Source organism: Neofelis nebulosa, chromosome 10 (genome assembly GCF_028018385.1).
Source record: "Neofelis nebulosa isolate mNeoNeb1 chromosome 10, mNeoNeb1.pri, whole genome shotgun sequence".
Lineage (NCBI taxonomy): Eukaryota > Metazoa > Chordata > Mammalia > Carnivora > Felidae > Neofelis > Neofelis nebulosa.
In genome coordinates this window covers 4614426-4637838 of record NC_080791.1, presented here as the reverse complement: position 1 = coordinate 4637838, position 23413 = coordinate 4614426, and the positions used below count along the sequence as shown (strand labels likewise).

Genomic DNA, 23413 nt, shown 5'->3' with positions numbered 1-23413 from the left:
TCTTCTGTTTTCAGGAGCTACATAGAAGTAGAGAACCAACAGCTTCCTCATACACAACTTAAGAACCTGATGCCAATTTAAAACAACAATTACATGGCCACTTGATCAACATCCATAAGCTCAGGGCAGTGGTTTGGAAATGCCAAATGAAACCAGAGCTCAACAAGTTTAAGTGGTCACACCGTGACCTATCAGTATTTCCATCTACATGTCCAAATGACAACTATTAACAGCTACTTTCCTATCAATTTAATGACTGCACAACTTGCATGAATGCAAATACAACATACTCTTTAAAGCACAGCTCATTCTAAAATATAAAATCTACGGAGAAAAATTCTAATTTCCATTTTAAACAATCAGCTGCACTCAAAGAGAGAATGATATTCTCCTAACTATAAGTAACTGACTTTCAAAGTCTACAATAGTTTTTCACCAATAGAGCTCAGGCGTGTTATCAAGAACACATGGTAAAGTCTTACAACAAAGGCAAAACCTTTTCCTCTATATTTTAGGATAAAATAATGGCTATTGCCTTGACATGATGAATTCATTGTATAATTCTGACCTCTTAAAAAGGAAACAAACTTTCTTAGTATTCTTAGTGGCTAAATTTTGCAAAGGGAAAAATACATTTAGATAAATCTAAGAAATCTAAGGATTATCTAAGAAATTGCAGCAGGAAAAAAAAAAAAAGGGACATGACATTCAAATTCAAACTGTTCCTGAAATGTGACACCAGCTTTACAGGTAACATTACTTATAATATGTCAGGCTGAGTATGGCTTTTCCCCATTCATCTTGGGGACAGTGTGTTAGATGAAAGTACGTGGGCTTTGGAGCCCATGGGAACCAAGTTATCAAAATGACAGCACTTACTAGTACTGTGATCTCAGAAACATGACCCACTCTCTTTTGAGACTCAGATTTTTGAAATGAGAGTAAGCATACTTACCTCACCTGGAGGTTATGATGTGCATGATGCTAAGGATGTAATTCCAGTGCCAGCCAGGAACATGGAGTATAGAGGTAGAGGGCAGATGCAAGCCTATATCAATAAATAAATAGAGTTATAACTTGGGCTAAGGGCAAACTGGGATTAGCACTGGGTGAGCAAATAATGGGACAAGGACATACAGGAAAGAAAAAAAAACCCATGTGAGTAGTGACTAGGTACTACAGACAGAAACCTGTTATTGAATGGATTTTCCCCCAAAATCCATACTTTGAAGTCCTAACTACCCATGTGACTGTACTTGGATACCAGCTCTTGAAAGGTAAACTGGAGGTTGAGTGAGCTCATTTGGGGGGAGGGACCCTAATCTGATAACTGGTGTCCCATAAGAAGAGAGTGGACACCTACATACACAGAAGGAAGACTACGTCAAGACAGTGGGAAGGAGGTCATCCACCAGCCACGGAGAGAGGAGACCCACCCTGCCCACACCTTGATCTAAAGTATGAGAAAATAAATAAATCAATTTCTGTTGCTTAAGCCACCCAGTCTGTGGTACTCTGTGATGGCGGACCCAACAAACTAATACGAAATCCCAACACTTACTCAGCAAGTGGTGTCTGAGCCTTTGTAGGAGTTAGGCACTGTTGTAGAGGCATAAGGAAACAGCCCTAAACAAAGCTAGTTTGGTATTTGGACCCCATAGAGCTGACATTCTGGCAGGGACTGCAGTAGGCGACAGACAGCAAGGAAGTAAGAAAAACAGACGATGCCCACGGCCAGGAAGAAAAATAATGCGGGGAAGGGAGATCAGGTGTTTGGGTTGGAGAAGGAGCAGTATTGTTTTAGATAGAGAGCTAGCAGAGGCTCCACTGAGCAGGTGACGTCAGAGCAAAGATATGACAGAAATGAGGAGTATGTCATCTGGGCACATGGGAGAACATTCCGGACAGAGAGAGGCAAAGCCAGCACAAAGGCCTGAAGCAGGAGTGTGTGCCTGACATGCTCAGGGAGCAGAGAGGGGGCCGATGTGGCCGCAGCCCAGTAAACAAGGGGAGGGGAAGAGGAGAAGCCTTCAGGGAGGTAGCAGAGGCTGGGGAGGGTAGCACCTGTGTGGTGCGCAGACGGAGTCAGGCGTCTGGAGACATGAAGAGCTGGGGGCAGAGCTTAAAGACTTGGAGGCCCCAGCTGCTTGTAGATAGAAGCCTGAGGCTGGCTGCGATCGCCCCAGAGTAAGGACGGGCGGAAAGCTGATGGGAGGTGGGAAGAAGATGAGGACAGACCAACACGGACACTGGTGAGCAGCGGCCCGGGTGGTGGGAGGAGGAAGGAAGGAATTTTTAAAGAAAGGGAGTAATTACGTGTGTCTAGAATGGTGCCACGTAGTCCGCAAACTGGGGGTTGAGACTTCACCGTGAGCTTCAGCGAGGTGTGGTTCATTAATGAGATGAGAACTAAAGCCGAGTGGGAGAGGAAGCCGGCTCAGGCTCAGCTGACAGAGGGAAGATCTGCAGGTGCTGGCACGTGCAACGCTAGGACGTAGGAAGACAAATAGGTGGTGGTGGATGGGAAGCGATTGCCCCCCGTGGGCCGGGAGAAACAGCCGCAGGTGCACAGGATGGCCGTCCCGAGGAAACCCCCAGGTGTGCAGGAGAGAGTGAAACGGTGCAGGAGCCGCGTTAGCGAGATGGCTTCCTCCCTTAGGACCACGGCTCAACTGTGGCAACGGGACACCAGCCAGAGCCGTGGGGACAGATGTAGCAAGGTGGGCGGCTGTGGGGTTGCTGGGACTGTGTGTGATTGGCAAACACCGTGAAGATGCCCTACGTTCTCTCTGCCTGTAGGACGGGATCACGGCCGGGATTTCAAAAGCGATGCACATGAGAAACAGAGCATCGGGCCCTCCACAGGGACCCCTGTGTTGTCCTCTTAGAGCAGACATTCCCACCTCCTTCTTGCCCCCGTCATCTTCGTGATGCCTGGCAATCCCTCATCTGCTCTCCATTTCTATGATTTTGTTGCCTCGAGAGTATTACACAAGTGGAATCGAAAAGCGTGTGACCCTTTCAGGATTCGCTTTTTCCCCTCTGGGCATAATTCCCTGGAGATTCAGTCCTGCTGCAGTGTCTATCAGCAGTGCATGCCCTGGCACTGGTCACAGGTGAGCACCCCACCGCACGGGGCTAGCATGGTTTGGCTGTCTCCCTATGGAAGGACACGTTGTACTAGGCTGGACAATGGCCCTCAAAGAAATCAAGCCCTGATACCTGGGATCTAACTCCCATCAATGGGATCTAGGTTAAGGATCTTGAGTCCTGGGTTTTCCGAGTGAGCCCCACATGGAATCACAAGCACCCTTAGAGAAGCAAAGGGAGACTTGACAAAAGAGGAGGCACTGTGTCCATGGAAACAGACTGGGGTGATGTGGGCACAAGCCAAGGGAGGTTGGTGGCCACCGGGAGCTACCAGAGGGAAGGGATACACTGTTCCCTGGAGCCCTGGGATCTCCAGAGGGAGTACAGCCCTGCTGACACCTTAGTCTCTGTGAAATGAATTTTGGGTTCCTGGCCTCCAGAACCATGAGAGAACATGATTTTGTTCTCATAAGCCACCAACTTTGTGGTAAACGAGCAGGTGTGCACACAACAGGTCCCCATTCCCATCTCCCTCGGACCTTGGAGTCTTCCTTCCCTGAGAAAGTCAGGGAAGCTCTGGTATTTCAACCTAGTTGACTGAAGGCAGCCACTGAGTCATTATTATGACCATTCTCAGTTCTCAAGGCAACATGTTAAATCACATTTCCTGCAGGAGGAACCCTGTATCCATGTCTGGCCTATCGTACGCCACTCTCTTTTGTTTAATACTCTGTAAATCCACACCCATACTTGTTCCCCAGTCTGCTACCAGTGTGAAGTGGTAATACTCTGCTACTCCCCTGCATGGGCACCTAATCCTGTATGGACCTGATCCCATACTTCCATTTGGAGTACACTGGCATTCCGTTATTTTCCAGGAAGTAAACACAGCAGACGTGGAGGCTGAAGATCACTGCTCTCTGTCACGATGGTATTGTCTTATGTGAAGCCATTGAAACCTTTTCTTGAGGGGTCCTGGGGGTGGGGTAAGACTATTTCCCTCAAACGGTGGGGGAGCTGCTTCTCCTGGCAACAAAACACAAGATAATCCACTCATGAGGCCCTATGTTTCGCCCTTGCTTTCAATCTATCCTATTTCCTGCATATACCCCAGATACCCAAAACTGACCCTGAACAATCTCTGTAACTGCCCCCCATGGCCACAGTGATGACTCCACCTGCAATCCTCCAGCGTGCTGTCCTCCATCACTCCACACCTGCACCAGTGGTAACATGAGCAAATGTGAAATCGCCTCTTGCCACCAATGATCAATATTCTCTTCTGCCAACAAGGAAGCTACTTATTTGTATGTCCACCAGAGAGCAGAGTAGTCCAGTCTGAGAGTCCCATCTTGAGGCAGTTTCCTGAGGCCACTCCAGGTACAAATTACCATTTGTGCATGACTGCGACAGGAGACAGACTGCACACCCTAAAGCAGTGAGTGGAGAGCACTGCAAGGGTAAGAGAACCTCCAGGAGATGGCAGAGAGGGCAAAGTGGCCACGCTAAGCAAAGGCAAGATGTTTCCACTAAGAAGAAAGTGCAAGGAAAAGTGGTTCCTGATCCTGTGAGATTTATCTAGAGACGAGGGTCATGTGGGGAGATGTGATACAAAGGAAAAAGACTACAATAGCACCCCACCCAACCCTGTTATCCATGGGGATATGTCCAGAGACCCCAGGTGGGTACCTGAAACTACAGATAGTACAAATACTGTAGTGGCCATGAGGGGTGCAGGCAGCATGCTCCCACAACACTGATGAAGGGGTACAAGTTGCCGATTAAGGGGGCAGGCAGCATATTCCCACATCGCCGATGAAGGGGTGCAGGACGCCCATACGCAGTTGCAGTCAGCACACCCCACTACGCCGATGGAAGGATACAAGACACCAATGTGGGGGTGCAGGCAGCAAATCCCTTCATTGCTGATGAAGGGGTGCTGGTGGCTCTCCCCCACATAGCCCATGAAGGGGCAGAGACGGCTCACTCCTCCATGGCCCATGTAGGTGTGACATCACTACATAGCCCATGAAGGGGCTCAGGTGGCTTACCCCTCCATGGCCCATGATGGGGCACAAGTGGGACACCCTTACATGGCCAATGGTAGGAATGCAAGCATGACACCACTTCATCACAGATGAAGGGATTGCAAGTGTGACACCCCTCCATCGCTGATGGGGGAGTGCAAGAGCGTCCATCGCCGATGGAAGGGTGTAAGGAATTGAAATGAGGCTGTTAGAAAGGACAAGAATATGATTCATGGACTGTAAGAGCTGTTAGGGATGTGGTGATGACAGTTATTAGTAGGGCTCACCCATTGGCATACGATCTTAAGATCTTAATGCCAAAACTATGCAACCAACTCCTAACTTAATACTGGGTTAATTTAACAATAGAAGCAATAATGCTAGTATGAGTAACAAGAAATTGTTCTCCTTGCACAAGGTTATATCAGAGCAGACAACCCGATAGTTAACACTAAGATAAAAATAACCTATGAACTAAATATCAAACCAATTTTTGACCCAACACAGGTATACAATCAAGGAAATATTAAAAGAAGCAAAAGGGACTCAACAAACACAATCCTGACTGTTTACCAAAATCATCACCTCTAGCATTTCTAGTATTAGAGGAACTGCCTGCCCAGTGACATTCATTAAACAGCTGTGATATCCTGACCTTGCAAAGGTAGCATAATCACTTGTTCCCTAAATAGTGACTCCTATGAATGGCCATATGAGGGTTTTACTGTCTCTTCCAATTGGTGAAATGGACCTTCTCATGAAGAGGCCCGAAGAGACTACACCAATACAACCAATAGGGACAACAAATCTTCCCTGGGCCAACAATATAGATTGGGGTGACTTCAGAGAATAAAATCACCTCCGAGTGGTTTAGATTTAGACTTACCAGTCAAAAGTACAACATCACTTATTGATGCAAATTACTTGATCAATGCTGTATGTAGTATACATGTACCCTGTCGGAGTTTCCTTTGGGGGTGGGTGGTTGCTTTCTCCACATTTAGGGCAGGGTTATTAAATGGTGGTGGTGGTGGTGGTGGTGGTGGTATTTTCTCCTCTTCTATAAAGAGTCTCAAGGTGACCATTTTGTGGGAGCCAAGTGGTAGCTGGGCTTCTCCTGGGATCCCTCCCTGCTTCGGGTTCCCTGTCAGGCTTCCTAGCAGTGGCCTACTGGAAAAATAAGAGAAGGTGTCAGAAGATACTCGGGTAACCCAAAATGATAATGACGAGCCCATTGAAATACCATCAGAAGACAATGGGACAGTGCTGCTGTCCACAGTTACAGCCCAGTTTCTGGGAGCTTGTGGGATGTGCTATAGGAATCCAGTGTCTCAGTGGATGAGAGGTGTCAGCTGATAGAAGAAATTCTGCATGTCTGTAATAATGGCTGGGGAAATCTGGTGTATGTGTTCAACTATCCCAAAGATAACAAAAGAAAAATGGACTAGACAGAAGCCTGCTCCTTCAGCAGTCAAAGTGAAAAGAGCCATTCAGGAAACGTCTGATTTAAGAGTGGCAACACACACACACACACACACACACACACACACACACACACAAATAAAATAATAAAAAATAATAAGAGTGGCAACACTCCTCCATCACAGTTGGGGGGTGCAAGCATGACACCCCTCCATCGCCGATGCGGGTATGTAGGATGGTACCCCTCCATACTTGAATGGGGGGGGTGCAAGCATGACCTATCCCTACCCTAACCCTAACCCTAACAGATGCCTGGTTCTTATGCTGTGAAAGTTTAAAAAGGCATTCAGGAAACTTCTGATTTAATTAGCGACATCACTACTCCATTGCCGATGGGGGGGGTGGGTGTAAGCGTGACACCCCTCCATCGCCGCTGGGGAGTGCAAGATGACCTACCCCTACCCCTACCCCCTATCCTAATCCTAACCCTTACCCTTAACAGATGTCTGCTTCCTCAGCTGTGAAAGTGAAAAGAGCCATTCAGATAATGTCAGATTTAACAGTGCCATCACTACTCCATCGCTGATGGGGGTGCCAATGTGACACCCCTGCATCACCGATAGGGTGCAACAGCGACACCCCTCCATCACCCATGGGGGGTGCAAGTGTGACACCCCTGCATCACCAATGAATGGGTGCAATTGTGACACTGTGCATCGCAGATGAAAGGGTGCAAGCTTTACACCCCTGCATCGCCGATGAAGGGGTGCTAGTGTGACACCAATGCATTGCCGATGAAGAGGTGCAAGCATGACACCTAATGCCATTAGTCTCAAACTATTCCAGAACAGAGGAAACTAAGCTTTCAAATTCATTATAGGAGGCCACCATTACCCTGATAACAAGACCAGTAAGGACACTACACAAAAGGAGAACTACAGGCCCATATCTTTGATGAACACAGATGGGAAAACCCTCAACAAAATATTAGCAAACCAAACCAAAACAACATTTAAAAACATCATTCACCATGATTGAGTGGGATTTCTTCCAAGGATGCAAGGGTGATTCAGTATTCACAAATCAATGTGATACATCACGTCAGTAAGAGAAAGGATAAAAATAAAACTGTATGGTCATTTCAACAGATTTACCTGACACCTGTCAAAATGGCTATTATCAAAAACAAAACAAAAAACAAAACAAAATCAAAGTGTCGCCTGGGTGGTTCAGTTGGTTAAGCATCCAACTCTTGATATCAGTTCATGTCATGGTCTCACGGTTATGGAATGAAGCCCCGCACTGGGCTCCATGGAGCCTGCTTAGGATTCTCTCTCCCTCTCTCACTACCCCTTCCCCTTCTTGTTCTCACTCTCTCTCAAAATAAATAAGTAATAAAAACATTTTAATTTTTTTTAATAAAAACATTTTTAAAAAGACAAGTAATTGTTGGGGAGGATGTGGAGAAAAAGGATCCCTCGTTACACACTCACTGTTAGGAATGCAAACTGGCACAGTCACTGTGTAAGACAGTATGGAGTTTCCTCAAAAAGGTACAAATAAAAGTACCCTATGATCCAATAATCCCACTATTGAGTGCCCAAAGAATACAAAAACACTAATTCAAAAAGATATATGCGCCCTTATGTTTATTGCAGCATGATTTAAAATAGCCAAGATATGGAAGCAATCCAAGTATCCATTTGTAGACAAATGGATAAAGTATAGGATGGAATATCACTCAGCCATAAAAAAATGAAATCTTGCCATTTGCAACACGGATGGACCCATAGGGCATAAAGTTAAGTGAAAGAAGTCAGAGAAAGAAATACCATAGAATTTCACTCATACATGGAATTTAAGAAACAAAATAAATGAACATAGATGAGAAGAGAAACAAAACAGAGTGTGGTCGCCAGAGGGGAGGTGGATGGGGGGAGGGGTAAAACAGGTGAAGGGAATTAAGAGAACACTTACCATGGTGAGCACCGAGTAATATATAGCAATGCTGAATCACTGTACACCTGACACTAATCTAACACTAAGTAAATTACACTTGAATAAAAAAACATAAATGATACAAACTGAAGCAGAGAGAAGAAAACCACCTCGGTGACCCGTGAGAGAGTATCAAGTGATCTAACATGTGCAATGGGAGCATCAGGAGAACAAAGATGCAGGCAGCTTCCATTCAAAAACAGGGCTCAGATGGAGACCTATACCTTGAGATGAAATTTGTGAAATGATTTAAGTCTTCATTTTAAGTTTAACAAAAAGAGTAAAGTAAAGCCAAAGCCAGCAGAAAGAAGGAAACTATAATGGAAATCAATTAAACAGCAAACACAATAGGGAAAGATTTTTAAGTTGATTCTTTGAAAAAGTTTACACTAATATGCCACCAGCTTAGAAAGTTAGCAGTCTAAAGGGAATATTACAAACTAAAACACATCACTACAGTCCATAGACATTAAAAATAATTTTATGAACAGTTGTTTAATAAGTTTGACAAGTTTTTTTTTTAGGTCAATACATTCCTGGAATGAAACGAATTACCAAAACTGACCAGGAAGAAATGTAAAGTCTGAAGAGATTTTTTATGTATTAAAGTAACTGAATCCATAATTCAAAAGCATCCCACAAAGAAAATTCCATGCCAAGAGGATTTTACTGGTGAATTTTGGCCATAATTTAAGGAATTTGATCAGACAAAAAGGATGCTACACCAACTCATTCATGAAAAAATATTCCCAACTCATTTTAAGAAGGCAGCATCATTCCAACACAAAACCAAGCAAAGACATTACAAGAAACAGACACTATAGACCACTACTGCTGAGGAACATATACACAAACATTCTCAACAAAATATTCAGAAAGTTAAATCTCACAATCAGATGAAGTTTGATCCTGGAATGCAATATTGGTTTAACATCTAAAAATTAACTCAGTTCACCACATTAAGAGATAAAGGAGTAAGACCACAGAATGATTTCAGTAGATGCATAAAAACTTCAAAAAATATCAACACACACTTAGGACAACTCTCAGAAAACCTGTTAAAGTGTACCCACAAAAAAAACCTACAGCTATCATAATGGTGAAAAGACTGTGCCCCCTAAAATTGGGAACAAGGAAAAGAGGTCTGTTCTGGCCAGTTGTATTTAACATCTCACTAGAGGTCATAGCTAATGCAATAAAAAGAGAAGTACATCCAAGTCACAAAAGTTAGCAAGAGCTAAAACTTTATTTATAAGTTATGATAACTGTTTATGCAAAAACTCCTAAGCAATTTACCAGAAACAGAACAAAACCTGACTAGATCTAATAATCAAATTTAGCAACACTGCATGATAGAAGGTCAACAGAGAAAAATCCATTTTTTCTATAATATCAGCAATCAATAGTTGAAAAATGAAACTTAATATCATTTAAAATAGCATCAAAAAAAGAAAACACTCAGAAAAATTTCAAGAGGTAGAAGAAGCTTCACTGAAAATTATATCCCATCACTAGAGAAGATCTAAATGAAGAGATCTCTTCTGCTCATGGATTGGAGGATTCAATGTTAAAGGTCAGTTTCTTCTCCAATTGACCTGCAGATCTAAAACAATCTCAAAAAGTACAGCAAGATTTTATTGTAGAAAATGACAAGATGAATTTAAGTTTTATAGGGAGAGACAGGTGACCTAAAGCAGCCAAAACAGTTTTGGAAATCATAGTTCTGACATAACAACCAATAGACCAACAGAATAACAAGCCATGAAGTAGACCCACACATACAAAATAAAGTTCCAAAAAGAAGTTGCCGGACAATTTAATGTGGAAAGGACAATTAACAAGCGATGCAGGGACAACCAGGTATTTCTATAGAACAGAAGTGAACTTTGAATTCATAGATTACTTCCTACACAAGAGTTAGACCAAGATGGATCAAAGACCATCCACAGAGATTCTAGAAAACATAGGAACATAACTCCATGATCTTGAGAAAAAGATTTCTTAGCCAAGAGGCAAAGAGACATAATCACTAAAGTTGTAAAATGTTAAAATATACCTCATCAAAAAACTGTAACATATACACCTATCTATGCATTAAAGGACACCAGTAAAAAAATAAAAGGGTAAGGCATTAACTGGAAAAGAAAGTCATAGCACATATACCTGACAAAGGACTTACATCTGTGGTGTATAAACAAATAGCACATATGAATAAAAAGACAAAAAAAGAAATGAACAGAAGACCTGAAGGCCACTTCGCAAAGGAAGATCTAGGACCATCAACATCATATGTGGGCAGACATGTGGAGCCATTCACCTCTCACATCACCAGTGGATGTGTGGAAAATGAACAGCAGTAACCTTCTGTAGGACCAGAGAGTCACTCTAAAATGAAGATCTGTATCCAAAACCAGTCTTGTATAAGAAAGGAATAAAGGTGCTGTGTCCAAATAGCTCAAAGCTGAGAACAACTCAAATGTCCAAGAAATGGTAAATAAATTATGTTCACAGACTGAAATACCCTTTGGCAATTAGAGCAGGAGCTGGGTGGCTCCGTGAGTTGAGCATCTGACTCCTGATTTTGGCTCAGGTCATGATCTCCTGAGATTGAGCCCTGCATCAGACTCTGCTCTGACAGCAAGAAACCTGCTTGGGATTCTCTCTCTGCCCCTCCCCCACTTGTGCTCGCTTACCCTCAAAATAAACTTTTAAGTGGAAAAAAACATGCTGTTCCCACTTGTAAGATTTCAGGTCATCTCGAGCAGAGATTCCTATGCAGAGAGTGCACCAGATCCCAGGCTCCTCGTCACAGCAAGTCACCCTTACTGAGCACTCACTATGTACCAGGCACTATTCTAAGTGCCTCAGGTAGATTAACCACCCAATATTGATAAATAGTCTCTGTAACATTCACTTTCCTTTTACAGATGGAGAAAGCTGACCCACACATTCACACTGAGGGCCTCACCTAGGAGTCCCTTAATGAAGGCATTCAGTTAGTGACAGTGATCGTAGTTACTCGCAGGACATGGCTTTGCCACTGGCAGGGTGATATCATGCTTTGTATTATACATCAGGTTCCTGAATGAAGGCTATGGACTTACAGCCGATCAAGCCCAGAGTGAAACACAGGTTTTATGGAGCCCATGCTGTGTGGATCCCTTAGGGAGAGGGACGTGGCGGGATCCCTTGCTTGGTGAGGAAGTTTCCTCCTTGCCTGGGGACCCCACAGGACATGTTCAGGCCATAACGAGTTCTCCCACAACCCCACCCAGCCCCGTGAGGCACAAACCCTACACAGCAGGCTGTCATGGAAGGAATTCAGGAGAACCCTCATGTCTGGGAACATTGGTATGTAAATTTCCCATTTCTCTTTGGAAATCAATTATGGACAGAACTCATTATTTTTTTAATGTTTATTTATTTTTGAGAGAGAGAGAGAGAGAGAGAGCCAGCAGGGGAGGGGCAGAGAGAGAGAGAGAGGGAGACACAAAATCCGAAGCAGGCTCCAGGCTCTGAGCTGTCAGCACAGATCCCAATGCAGAGCTTGAACCCAGAAGCTGTGAGATCATGACCTGAGCCAAAGTTGGACACTCAACCGACTGAGACACCCAGGCGCCCCATGAGAGTCCATTATTTTTAAGCATATCAATGTCTGTGTCCATTGCTACATGTGACCAAAATTAAGAACCACAATGGTTTAGGGTCCCTGCCTGTGTAGATGTAGGACAGGATTGCTTTCTAGGTTTCTGCTGGACATTGGGGGAAACTTGCTGTGCTATCATACATGCATGGAGAGCTTCAGTTGCCTATAATATGCCTTTGTGCAAAGGAGAAGGAAGGATTCCTTCCCCTGGGCAGAGGAAGCCCCATACACCTGTGCACTGGCCTGGCGAGTGGAAAAGGGCTTGGATTCCATCTCCCACCTGTCGCACTGACAAGGCATCCTAGAGCTACAGGTCAGTTTCCCAACCACACGTGACAGCCTTTACAGAGGCCACAGATTTCCACCCGAGGGGAGCTAATAAAAGACATCAGAATTCCGTCTTCCATGTAGAGCTTGGCTATGGCAAGCAAGCCTCTTTGAAACTGTACTTTGGATGAAAACCCTATTCAGACAACAAAAATCCACCCCCAGCTAATGGTTAAGGGGTTGTTGCTGTGTGGAGGACATTACTGATATGTAACTGTCTCGGCTCCAAGGGTCACAACACTTCATCCCTTCATGTGGAAGATCAAGGTAACACCAAGCCCAGGCAGAGGGCTGGGCCTTGGTTTTGTGGGGTTCTCAGAAGTGTGATGGCTTAGCTCAGTCACCTTCTGCCCTCATTCTCACGCACAAGACTCCAATTTGATCCTGCTCATGTTCCCTGGTTCAGCTAAGTCAGTTAAAGACACACTTCTTAAAACAACTCTGAGGGGACAAGAGAGACTCAGTACGCATAGGTCTGTGGCCACGCAGCTCATCAATCCAAACTCAAATGCAGGGCTTTCAACTGCACATCTGTTTTCTTCCCACATATTCCTGCATGGGATCCAAGCCAGGAAGACACCCCAAATGTCAACAACACTTAAGTGTGGTATTGCTGCCTCTAAACCCAAAACATGCCTCCAGCAAATCCAAGTTAAGAAGATCCACTTCATGCATGCCAGGCTGGCAAAAGTTAAGTCAAATAACAAATTACGATAGGTGTAAAACCGGTTCCTCAAGATACCCATGTCTTCATCCCCAAACGGGAGGGGTGGGAGTAGGTCCTGCATGTGGTGAGGGGGAAGGAAGTGCACAGATGGAATTACTGTGCCCACCATAATCCCAGGGTCCTGTAGAACAGAAGGGGGAGACTGAAGGGGACAGAGAGGCCCAGTGAAGATTCTACCTGCGGGTACCTGCAGGCTTCGGAGGAGGAAAGGCCGCATGCCAAAAAATACAGGTGGCTTCTAGAAGCAGGGAAAGGCCAGGAAATGAATCACCCCCTAGAGCCTTGAGAAAAGAATGTGGCCCTGTGAACACCTTTACTTTTAGCGCAGAGGGACCTCATTTCAAGCTTGTGACCAACAGAGCTGGAAGAGAAGTTTGTGGAGTTTTTAAGCTGCTATGAAGGTGGTACTGTATTCCAGCAGCAACAGGACATGACTGCACACAGAACCTTCCTAGGCTCCCTGGTGCTGGATGCTATGGGAACAGGAGATCCCAGACAGCGTGATGGAGATGGCAGGGGAGCAGCAGGGGACTTCCTGGAGCCAGTGGTGTTGGATGCCAGCAACAGGAGAGACTGGCTGTCAGAGGTCCACTGCCAGCCAAGCCACCACACGGCACCAGGAGAAAGGTGGGCTGTGGGTTCGCTGCAGCTGGAAACAGAAGCAGGTCTGGGGCACTGTGGCAGCCACACTGAGGGCCTTGGACCTTGTTCCCAGGCAGTAGGGAGTGGGTAGGGGGTTAGCCAGGTCATCCTCAGGGTCCTCAAATCTGCCTTGGGGAGCCCACCCTGGCTGCACTGCAGGTAGCAGATGGGGGGGATGCTGGCAGCAGGCAGACCACAGAGGAGGCCACCACAGCATCCAAGCAGAAGGGGACAGGCCAGTACAGATGTCGGCAGAGGACGAGACTCACGGACAGACCAAGGGGACAGTTGTGGTAGCTGCTCACAAGGGCTTTGGGTTGGCAGAGGAATGAAAGGGGCAGGTGGGGTCTTGTTTAAGGTTCTTGGCACATCCCTTTTACCACAGTTGCTTCACCTGGTCATACCCAGAGTCTCTTAAAAGCTGTTCTATACTCCTTAAAGCTGCTGCATATCCCTGTCCCTAGAGGCACATGTGACAGGGCACAGGGGTTGTCATTTACCATCTGCAGAGTGAGGCACCAGTGAGGGAAGAGGTATGTTAATTATGAGGAGCACAGGTGAGGGAGAAAATGACCACCATCTGCTCTGGTGCTTTGGGGGAAGGGGCAGGACAAGGACGGGGACATGGACTTGGTGACCCCAATTTAGTTGGAAGATGAGCAGTCTCAAGGATGGAGCTTAAGGGATCCTGGTGTCCTTGGCAATGCCCTTACACTGTCAGCTTGTAAGGGCATGGGCCTGAAAGAGCCACATTTGGCCTGCTCACTGAGTGGCTTTTTGGGTGTTGAGTTTAGTAACTTCTTTATAGATTTTGGATACTAGCTCTTTGTCTGATATGTCATTTGCAAATATCTTCTCCCATTCAGTCAGTTGCCTTTTAGTTTTGTTGATTGTTTCCTTTGCAGTGCAGAAGCTTTTTACCTTCATAACGTCCCAATAGTTCATTTATGCTTTTAAACCCCTTGTCTTTGGAGATGTGTCAAATAAGAAATTACTGCGGCTGAGATCAAAGAGGTTGTTGCCTGTTTTCTCCTCTAGGGTTTTGATGGTTTTCTGTCTCCCATTCAGGTCCTTCATCCATTTTGAGTTTATTTTTGTGAATGGTGTAAGAAAGTGGTCTACCTTCCTTCTTATGCATGTTGCTGTCCAGTTCTCCCAGCATCATTTGCTAAAGAGACTGTCTTTTTTCCATTGGATACTCTTTGCTGCTTTGTTAATGATTAGTTGGCCATACATTTGTGGGTCCAATTTTGGGTTCTCTATTCTATTCAATTGGTCTATGTGTCTGTTTTTGTGCCAATACCATGCTGTCTTGATGATGACAGCTTTGTAGTAGAGGCTAAAGTCTGGGATAGTGATGCTTCCCACTTTGGTTTCTTCTTCAATATTATTTTGGCTATTTGAGGTCTTTTGTGGTTCCTTACAAATTTTAGGATTGTTTGTTTTATATTTGAGAAGAATGCTGGTGCAATTTATATTGGGATTGCATTGAATGTGTAGCTTGCTTTGGGGAGTGTTGACATTTTAGCAATGTTTATTCTTGCAATCCATGAGCATGGAATGTTTTTCCATTTCTTTGTGTCTTTCTTCAATTTCCTTCATAAGCTTTCTATGTTTTTCAGCCTACAGATCTTTTCATCTCTTTGGTTAGGTTTATTACTAGGTATTTTATGATTCTTAGTGCAATTGTAAGTGGGATCAGTTTCTTTATTTCTCTTTCAGTTGCTTCATTATTGGTATATAAAAATGCAACCGATTTCTGTACACTGATTTTGTACCCTGTGACTTTGCTGAATTCATGTATCAGTTCTAGCACTATCTTGGTGGACTCTTAGGGGTTTTCCATGTAGAGTATCATGTCATCTGCAAAAAGGAAAGTTTGACTTCATCATTGCCAATTTTGATCCCTTTTATTTCATTTTGTTGTCTAATTGCTGATGCTAGAACTTCCAACACTTTATTAAACAACAGAGGTGAGAGTGGACATCCCTGTCATGTTCTTGATCTCAGAGGAAATCTCTCAGTTGTTCCCCATTGAGGATGGTATTATGGTGGGCTTTCCATATATGGCTTTTATGATGTTTAAGTATGTTCCTTCTATCCTAACTTTCTTGATGGTTTTTATTAAGAAAGGATGCTGTATTTTGTAAAATACTTTTTCTGCATCGACTGACAGGATCATATGGTTCTTCTTTCTTTTATTAATGTGATGTATCACATTGACTGATTTGTGAATATTGACCCAGGCTTGCATCCCAGGAATGAATCCCACTTGATCATGGTGAATACTTCTTTTTATATGCTGTTGAATTCGATTTGCTAGTATCTTGTTGAGAATTTTTGCATCCATGTTCATCAGGGATATTGGTTTGTAATTCTCCTTTTTTTGTGAGGTCTTTGTGTGGTTTGGGAATCAAGGGACGGCTGGCTTCATAGAATGAGTCTGGAAGTTTTCCTCCCATTTCTATTTTTTGGAGCAGCTTGAGACCGATTGGTATTAACTCTGCTTTAAATGTTTGGTAGAATTCCCCAGGGAAGCCATCTGGTACAGAACTCTTATTTCTTGGGAGATTTTTGATAATGGATTCAATTTCTACACTTGTTATGGGTCTGTTCAAATTTTCTAGTTCTTCCCATTTGAGTATTGGTAGTGTGTGGATGCCTAGGAATTTGTCCATTGGTTCCAGGTTGTCCAATTTGTTGGCATATAATTTTTCATAGTATTCTCTGATAATCGCTTGTATTTCTGAGGAACTGGTTGTGATAAATCCTTTTTAATTCATGATATTATCTATTTGGGCCCTCTCTCTTTTCTTTTTGAGAAGTCTGGCTAGGGGGTTATCAATTTTGTTTATTTTATTTTATTTTTTTCAAAAAACCAGCTCTTAGTTTCATTGATGTGTTCTGGTCTTTTTTGTTTTTTGTGGGTTTTTTTGTTTGTTTGTTGTTGTTGTCGTTGTTTGATTCTACATTGTTTACTTCTGCTCTGATCTTTATTATTTCTATTCTTTTGCTGGATTTGGGGTTTCTTTGCTGTTCTACTTCTAGTTCCTTTAGGTGTGCAGTTAGATTTTGTATTTGGGATTTTTCTCATTTCTTGAGATAGGCCTGGATTGCAATGTATTTTCCTCTAAGAACTGCCTTTGCTGCATCCCAAAGGGTTTGGATTGTTGTGTTTTCATTTTCATTTGTTTCCATATATTTTTTAATTTCTTCTTTAATTGCCTGGTTGACCCATTCATTCTTTACTAGGATGTTCTTTAACCTCCCTGTATTTGTAGGTTTTCCAAACTTTTTGCTGTGGTTGATTTCAAGTTTCATAGCATTGTGACCTGAAAGTGTGTATGGTATGATCTCAATTCTTTTATATTTATTGAGGTCTGTTTTGTGACCCAGTATGTGATCTATCTTGAAGAATGTTCCCTGTGCACTCAAGAAGAATGTGTATTCTGCAGTTTTAGGATGAAAAGTTCTAAATATATCTGTCAAGTCCATCTGGTCCAGTGTATCATTCAGGGCCATTGTTTCTTTATTGATTTTCTGTCTAAATGATCTGTCCATTGCTGTAAGTGGAGTATTAAAGGCCCCTGCAATTACTGTATTCTTACCAATAAGATTGCTTTTGTCTGTGATTGTTTTATGTATTTGGGTGCTTTCAAATTTGGTGCATAACATTTATGATTGTTAGCTCTTCTTGATGGATAGATCCTACAATTATTATATAATGCCTTTCTTCACTTCTTGTTACAGACTTTAGATTAAAATCTAGTCTAAGTATGGCTACTCCAGCCTTTTTTTTTTTTTTTTTTTTGACTTTGTAGGGTACTTTTAACTTCCAAATGTAGAACAGGGGTTTTAAAAAAATGCATCTTGTCTAGATCATAAAGGGCAAGAAGCCCTCCAGCTGACTTCAGGGTCCACACTGCAATATTTGAAGTTGACAAGGGGGCTGCTATAGTGGAGGTGGGAACAGACAGACCCAAGGAGATCCCCCAAAAGTCACTGGCTAGATGGCACATGAGGTTCAAGTCTCTTAACCTTGAGATTTGGTAATTAGAGTACAAGGTGTACCTTAGATGAACATCACCCTCGAGCCAGAGAGGCAAGATCGCTTTGGGGCCTTTTGGTGAAGATCAAAGGAAGCCAGAGAGGCAGGAAACCAGGAATGTCATTCTCCTAAGAGGAACAGTGTAGACCAGGAGGGGTTAGTTCTGTAACCTAGCGCACACTTGGGTCTCTGTGCCCTTGACCTCAAGGACAGACAGGATCCTTCCTTATGTTCTTTCTACACCCCACACCACCGCTGGCTCTTCAGAAACCTTCCTGTGGCCTCTGTGTCTGGTGTATGCAACACACAGAGAGACTTCAAAGCATCGTGGTACCTCAGGAGCAAAGGTGCAGCCACACTCAGCAGTTTTATTCTGGGGCACACCCGTGGGTTGTGGTAAGATTGTGAAATACCAGTCTGTAGCCACAGATGTGGGAGAACCCAGATTCTGAAATCTCAAGCATGTTAGTGTGGACTGGGATCTGTGGATGTGTGAGCCCCAGTATCTCAGGGACACAGTTCACATTTCCTGGCCAACTTTGTCTCCTTTCAGCAGAAAACAGTCCATGACCATGGTCTTCATCTTCAACAACCCAAGTTATCTAACACACACAAGTAACTTCACAATCCATGTGGGAGGTTATCCAACAGGAGATACCTAGATACTCAATGGAGAAAGACTTGCAAAAGGGGGTAAGTGGTCCAAACGTGATTTACTTATTTCTGGCCCAAAAGATGGAATAAATAATGACAATAGCTAGAATAACTAAAAGTGGCCCAAATGTATTGGGCACATCCAGTATGCAGGTTCTCATTTTCCTGGAGGCTGCAAGTCCAAGATCAAGGTGTTAGATAGCTGCTTCCTAGAGAAGCACTGTGCCCACGCGGCCCTTCCCTTGTGCAGTGTGGTCCTAGTCTCTTCTTAAAGGAACACCAGTTGTATTGAGTGGAGCCACACCTTCAGGACATCATGTAACTTTAAGTACCTCCTTAAAGGCCTGTGTCCAAAAGTGGTCACACTGGGGTTAGGAATTTATATTGTGGGAGGACTGTTCAGTCCTACAGCACATGGATTCATCTACTCCTTACCATATCGTGAGGAGGTACTATTATTTTATATCTCACAGACATGGAAATGGAGGCTCGAGGTATACAGTGAGCACTCAGGGTCCAGAACCTGTGTTCCTGACCACCAAGTAATCCAGCCTTTCCTGGGTACCAGTAAGCACACTGGAGGAATATTCTCTGGCAAGGATATTTTGAATTGTCTGGGCATCTTCCTAAATTATCAGCCAAGTTGAGAACAAGAGTTAAGAAGCCTATCCTCTGCCTTCACCTTGAAGTTGTTACACCTCCAGATGCCACACATGATCCTTAGTTCACCTTGTGTAAACAGGGAGGGGACTCCTTCAATGCAGGACCATGGTGACTCAGCAGATATAGCACAGAGCCCTCAAACCATTAAAGATATGCAAATAGATTCCACAGTCCTCAATCTTAGTTTTTAGAGGTTCGTGGCACTGAAGAAAACCTTAAATCTTTCTTGCCTAAATAGAGCCATGCCTGGAGAGTCCCTCATTACAGCAGAGGGGAACTGAAGGGGTTCAGTGAACCCATAGCATGGTGGTCACCATCAGAGTTGGTGTTAGTTCATTTATCCAAAAAAGAGAAAAGGGTCAAAGGCCAGAAAGCAAAGGAGATAACAAACAAGGAAGAAATTAGAATGGGTCCTAGAATGAATGGTTTTCCCAAGAAACTAAAAAAACTCCTAGTTGAGGCAATTATTTGGCATTGAAAGTATTCTTCAAGTTTCCAGGTTAGAAGGCTAAATTCTGGAAACATCCATGAAGATAAAATAAATGTTAACCACAATAGGCCACAGATTTTTCTCAAAGAAAAATTAAGAATAACACAAAATCTGAAGGATTTTGAGAGCAGAAGCCCTTAGTTAACAATTTTCACCCAGCCAAGCTGTAATTTGTGTGTAAAACAGAGGAAAAGACATTATTGGAAGATTAAGGCAATAGTAAAGAAAAACAATAACAAGTGGGGTCTAAACCATCATATTAAAACACAATATAAAGCTGCAATAGATAGAGCAGTGGGAAGTCAAACTAAGAATTAACTCTCCAATCAATGGAACTGAAGAGCTTTAAAATGGGCCCCAGGTATAAATTTGTACAAGTTACATACAAAGATTCATGGGATCACTATTTTTCAGGCTTGTACTGGAGGTTGTAACACACATAAAAAGAACTACAAGGATCAGAAACAGACACAAAGTATACAACATTGAATATGATGCAACCTAGACAATTCTAAGAAGAGATTTATGTACCATTTATAAATGAGAGCAAAGTAGGAAGATGGTAGACACACCCAAAAAAGACGCAATAGGAAATCTAAGAATTACATAGCAATAAAACTTAAAAAAATAGAGGTTAAAGAGATCAGGATCAATCCTTCCTGGTTAAAAGAAGCCTCATTAATGGGATGTTATGTGTTCATCAAGGAGATAATTACAAACATGGAAGTCCTTTCTTCTCAAGTCATTTCATAAATGTAATACAGTCCCTGTCAAAGTCCCTGTAAGACTTTTCATGGAGTTTGACAAGATTATTCTGAAATTCAAAACAAGAGCCAGGACCAATTTTGGGAAAACAGAAACAAATGAGACTGGTCTCACCAGATACCAAAAAGAGATGACAAAGGAGAAATATATATAACTATGAAAGACAACACAGACCCAGGTGGACCGGGGAGGTGGAGAGTATTGTTTTAAAGGGGGATTTCACAGAAGTAGAGAAAGACTTTTCCATAACTTGTGTAGAAACATTTGGGTGTACTTATTAAAAAAAAAAAAAAAAGGTTGGAGCCCTACCTCATGACCCACAGAACTATGTTTTAGTAAAAACTAAAACTATTACAATAAAATGAACAAATGTTTAAGACTTTAGGGTTTTAAAGGACTTTACAAATAAAAGGTTTTAAAAGCCACAGAAGAGAAGACTGGTATATGTGAGCATATGAAGACATTAGGGTTCCATGGAAGAAAAGCGCAGTTCAAGGGTCCCTGCCTGGCTTAGTCAATGCAATGTATGAATATTGATCTCAGGGTTTTGGGTTCAAGCACCATGTTGGGTGGAGAGATTACTTAAAAGTAAAATCTTAAAAAAGTTTTAAAAAACGTTCAAAGGCAAGGAACATTCCCCAGAAATTATTAACACATGTGACAAGTTATCCAAAATCATTATATACACACACACACACATACACATACACACACACACACACACACACACACACACACACATTCATTTGAGGGTGGGGAGGGGATAAAGCCTCTTATGTTGAAAAATTATTTCACCTAGGTGTACCTCAGTGGTTCCATTGATTGAGCATCCCAACTTTTGATTTTGGCTCAGGTTATTATCTCATGGTTTGTGAGCTTGAGCCCCACATCAGGCTCTCTGATGTCAGTAGAGAGCCCTCTTTGAATCGTCTGTCCCACTCTCTCTGTCCCTCCTTGTTTGTGTTCTCTCTTGCTTAGTCTCAAAAACAAACATTAAAAAATATTCTTAAATGATTTCACACATATATGGAATTTAAGACAAAAAACAGATGAACATAGGGGAAGAGAAGGAAAAAGAAGATAAAAAGAGAGGGAGGCAAATGATAAGACACTTTGTTTTTTAAAAAACATTTGTTTTGGGGAGAGGAGCCAAGATGGCTCAACAGCATGGGGCTTTTTTTTTTTTTTTTGAGTCTCATATCCATGAATTACAGCCAGATTAACACTAAACCATCCTGCAAACCTAGAAAACTGATTTGATAATTAACACAACAATCTGCATACCTGAACCACAGAATTCACCAGGTATGTGGCACAGAGAGGTGAACTGGGGGAGAGAGAAGCCACAGAGGGCAGGGAGCTGTTTTTGCTTGCAGACGGAGGACAGAGATAGGGGGAGAGTATGGGAAAAGCACCCCCCACAAAAGTATTTGGAGATAAAGGGGAAAAGTAGAAACATCCACAGGGACTGAACTAAAAATGGAATAAAGGAGAAAGGAGAGAGTTTAAATTCCATTAAGACTCTATAAAGAGGGAGTGCAGAGTCTGAAACTCTGCAGTTCGGTAGCTGGTGGTGCTCTGGTGAGAAAGGTGAATCCTCAGGAGCAGAGTGAAGTCTGGGGGTCTTTGGGACACACTGGAAGAGGTTATTCCCCTGTTAGGAGAGTCAGTGTGGCACCCTCACAAGCAAAGATGCTAGTGGACCCCAGAGAACAACCACATTTACTGGTGCTGGAACAAGGTCATTAAGGGTGAAGCCTGGTGCCAGATGAGTGTTGTGATTTCCCATAATCCCTGAAATGCTGCTGCTACACGATTGCCTGAACTTTTTCTGAGGTAGGCTGGTATTCAGCCACAGTCTCTGGGCATCAGCAGCAGCATGGTCCCAGAAACATTCCTGGGTGTGGTCGTCACCTGGCCATTGCTCAGTGACACACTCCCACAGAAGGTCTGAGTGGATAAAAGCCCTGGTCCCTCAAAAGTGAGGGTTTGAAAAACACAACTGCATTTGAGACAAATCTCAGGAGGGAAGTGTCACTTGGCAACCTGATGGCTTGGTCATGGACAGTGTGAAAGTGGGGAGAGGACAGAAGCCAGAAACAAAAGACGGGTGCTTGATTACTGGTACAGGAGAGCACAGAGTTCAAATACCACAGACTGGGTGGCTGGGTGACACCATTTTAACCCCTCCCACACATGCACATACACACCTACAAGTGCCACAACAATCCACCCCAGTAAGCTAAGCAGTGTCATCTAGTGGAGAACAGAGCCATTACACTAAGCCCACCCAACTGGGCCAACCTCGCTCTTCAGGAACACGAGTCTCTCCACCTGCTTAGTACATGGACTACAAAATACTTCAGGGTTGGACTTCTAGGGGAAAACAACGTAATTTCAATCGTATTTCAGTCTGTTCGCTGTCCATCTACTCAATTTTCTTTTATTTTTTAGTTTTAATTTCTTTTCTTGCTCTTGAATACAGAAAGAGAAAAAATGTATTTTTATTTTCAATTTTTATTAAAAATATTTTTCTTTAATTTTTCTACTATATTTTACTTTTTTGTAGATTTTTCAAATTCTATTTCACTTCCATTTCATTTTATTCTATTTCATTGTATACATTTCTTTCAAATTTTCAAACATTTTCCTTTTTCCCCCTTTTTTCTCTAATCTGTCAAACTCCTTTCAACACCCAGACCACAACACACCTAGGATATAGCATCATTTATTTGATTTTGTTTGTGTGTGTGTGTTAATTTCTTATTTTTTTTTTACTTTATTAATTCTTTTTCTTCCTTCAAAATAATAAAACAAAGGAATTCACTCTAAAAGAAAGAGCAGGAAGAAACAACAGCCAGGGACTTAATCAACATATACAAGCAAGATATCTGAAACAGATTTAGAATCACAA

General features: G+C 43.0%; 1 long non-coding RNA gene across 1 annotated transcript in view; it reads right to left on the bottom strand.

Annotated features, from left to right (window-relative positions):
• Window positions 1-3227: 3227 nt before the first annotated feature.
• The window catches only part of LOC131488476 (uncharacterized), a 29359-nt gene continuing 9173 nt past the window's right edge, over window positions 3228-23413 (bottom strand). Inside the window, exons 2-3 of the long non-coding RNA XR_009250225.1 lie at window positions 6004-6287; window positions 3228-4116 (exon numbers count right to left, since the gene is read on the bottom strand). This is a non-coding gene — a long non-coding RNA (uncharacterized LOC131488476). The remainder of the gene's footprint in view (window positions 4117-6003; window positions 6288-23413) is intronic.